Raw genomic sequence first — 2,500 nt, forward strand, 5'->3', positions numbered from 1 at the left:
GGGACCTCCCCCTTCGCCTCGTTGCCAGCGCCGGGCCCCGGGGGTGCCCGCGCCCGGCAGCCGTCCCGGTCTACCGTGGCCTCGGCCGGGTCAGTCTTTCCGTTTCCCCCGCCGCGATGGAGGTACGGGATCCCGGCTCCGGCGCCGCGGGCCTCGGTCGGGGACCTCCCCCTTCGCCTCGGTGCCAGCGCCGGGCCCCGGGGGTGCCCGCGCCCGGCAGCCGTCCCGGTCTACCGGGGCCTCGGCCGGGTCAGTCTTTCCGTTTCCCCCGCCGCGATGGAGGTACGGGATCCCGGCTCCGGCGCCGCGGGCCTCGGTCGGGGACCTCCCCCTTCGCCTCGGTGCCAGCGCCGGGCCCCGGGGGTGCCCGCGCCCGGCAGCCGTCCCGGTCTACCGGGACGCTCGCTCGGGCGGGACCGGTTTACCCGGGCCTCGGCCGGACTGGAGTGTTTCGGTTTTCTGCTTCTCTGCCAGGATGGCTGCGAGGGGTTGATTTAAATAGCTGGTTTGACGTGAAAAGCTTCCCTTCAAGTGAAAAGTTTGTTCCAATTTCTGCCATCTTCCTTCCTCAAAAGTTTTGGGTGTAGCTTTCCCAGAGGAACCTCTCGTAGGCCTATCATTTCTGATCTTAACTTCCCTCATTTATTCCATATTTTCCTTCCTCTTGCCGAATGGCCGAATCCAGTCCATTTCTAGTCCAGGAAATTATTTTTATTTCTTCTTCCATTTCTTACTGATCTATTTGCTTTGTCGAGCAAGTCGTTCTTAGGTCCCTTGGTTCTTTCTTTAACGTCTTCTGCTCCTGCTCCTTCTCTCGACGCTTTCTCGTTTTGTTGGCTTTCTTGGCTCTCTTTTGGCTGTTCTTTCTTCTCCTCCCGTCGTCCGTCCCCACTTTCATCTCCCCATCTTTCCTGTTCTTGGTCATCTCTACGTTGTTTATAAAATAATTCCGCTTTCTCTCTTGAATCTACTCGATATCTTTGCTCTCGCCAGCTCGCCGATATTTCAGCTCGCCGATATTTTGTGCTTTCTCGTCGTGTTTCTCATCCATGGCGATCTCTCTGCCCTCCCTGTCTTCTCGGTAAATCGGACATGAATTTCTCTGGGCGGGTGGTTTCTCATCGCGTGTCTTGTGTGCGCTCTATACGTTTCGTCCATCCCGTTTAATATCTATCCCTCCCTCCCTCCCTCTCCTCGCTTTCCTCCATTGCTTCTGCTAATATCATTTCCAGAATGATAACCCTGAGCCTGAACCTGAACCTAACCCTAGCCCTACAACTTTTCTCCCTAACCCTGACCCTAACCCTAACCCTACAACTTTTCCCCCTAACCCTAACCCTAACCCTAACCCTACAACTTGTTTCTCTAAGCCTAAGCCTAAACCTAAGGCTAAGCCTACAACTTTTTTCTCTAACCCTAACCCTAACCCTAACCCTACAACTTGTTTCTCTAAGCCTAAGCCTACAACTTTTTTCTCTAACCCTAACCCTAACCCTAACCCTAACCCTAACCCTACAACTATTTTCCCTAACCCTGACCCTAACCCTAACCCTACAACTGTTTTCTCTAACCCTAACCCTACAGCTTTTTCCCCTAACCCTAACCCCACAACTTTTTCCCCTAACCCTAACCCACACTTTCGACTTAAAACCGTTTTTAGATTTAAAGTCGTCTTTCGACTTAAAGACGGGCAGACGGCGGCCCGGTCTACCGGGCCGCTCCGGCAGCCTCGGCCGGGCCGGCGTCTCTGTTTCTGTTTCCCTGCCACGATGGATGTCGCGTGCGAGGGGTTGCTTTAAATAGCTGGTTTGTTTGAAGTGAAAAGCTTCCGTTCTTGCCTAGATCTCTTGCTATCGCAAGCCTTCCGGTCCAAGCTCGCATCGCGGTTTCAAGCGTCCTGCTTTCTTGGTTGGAAAAATCGGGGCGGCGAGACCTGACGCTCGCTTCCCCGACCCCGACCCTAACCCGTCTTCGAATGGTCTTTCTAAAGCCAGCAGCGCTCAGGGAGAAATGTCACCCCCAGAAGACGAGAGCACAGCTTGCCCAATTCCGGTCTCCACACACCGGGCTCGTCGACTTTCAAAACGTATTCCGCTTTTATGACCGTTTTAAAACTAAAACGACGATCGACCGGCGGCGATACTGACATTTAAGCGGAGAGCGGGAAAAGGGGTGGGGAAAAAAAACCAAGTGCCTCGTTTAGGCGCCGGTCTACTCGGGAAGGGAGGGGAGGGGAGGCGAGGCAAAAAAAGAAAAGAAAAGAAAAGAAAAGAAAAGAAAAAGGGCGGGGGAAAAACTAAGTGTCTCCTTTGGACGCCGGTCTACTCGGCGAGGCCAAAAAAAAAGAAAAGAAAAGGGGCGGGAAATAAACCAAGTGCCTCGTTTAGGCGCCGGTCTACTCGGGAAGGGAGGGGAGGGTAGGCGAGGCAAAAAAAGAAAAGAAAAGAAAAGAAAAGAAAAAGGGCGGGGGAAAAACTAAGTGTCTCCTTTGGACGCCGGT

This window comes from Pantherophis guttatus, unplaced genomic scaffold (assembly GCF_059756535.1).
Source record: "Pantherophis guttatus breed Tessera unplaced genomic scaffold, ASM5975653v1 scaffold_27, whole genome shotgun sequence".
Lineage (NCBI taxonomy): Eukaryota > Metazoa > Chordata > Lepidosauria > Squamata > Colubridae > Pantherophis > Pantherophis guttatus.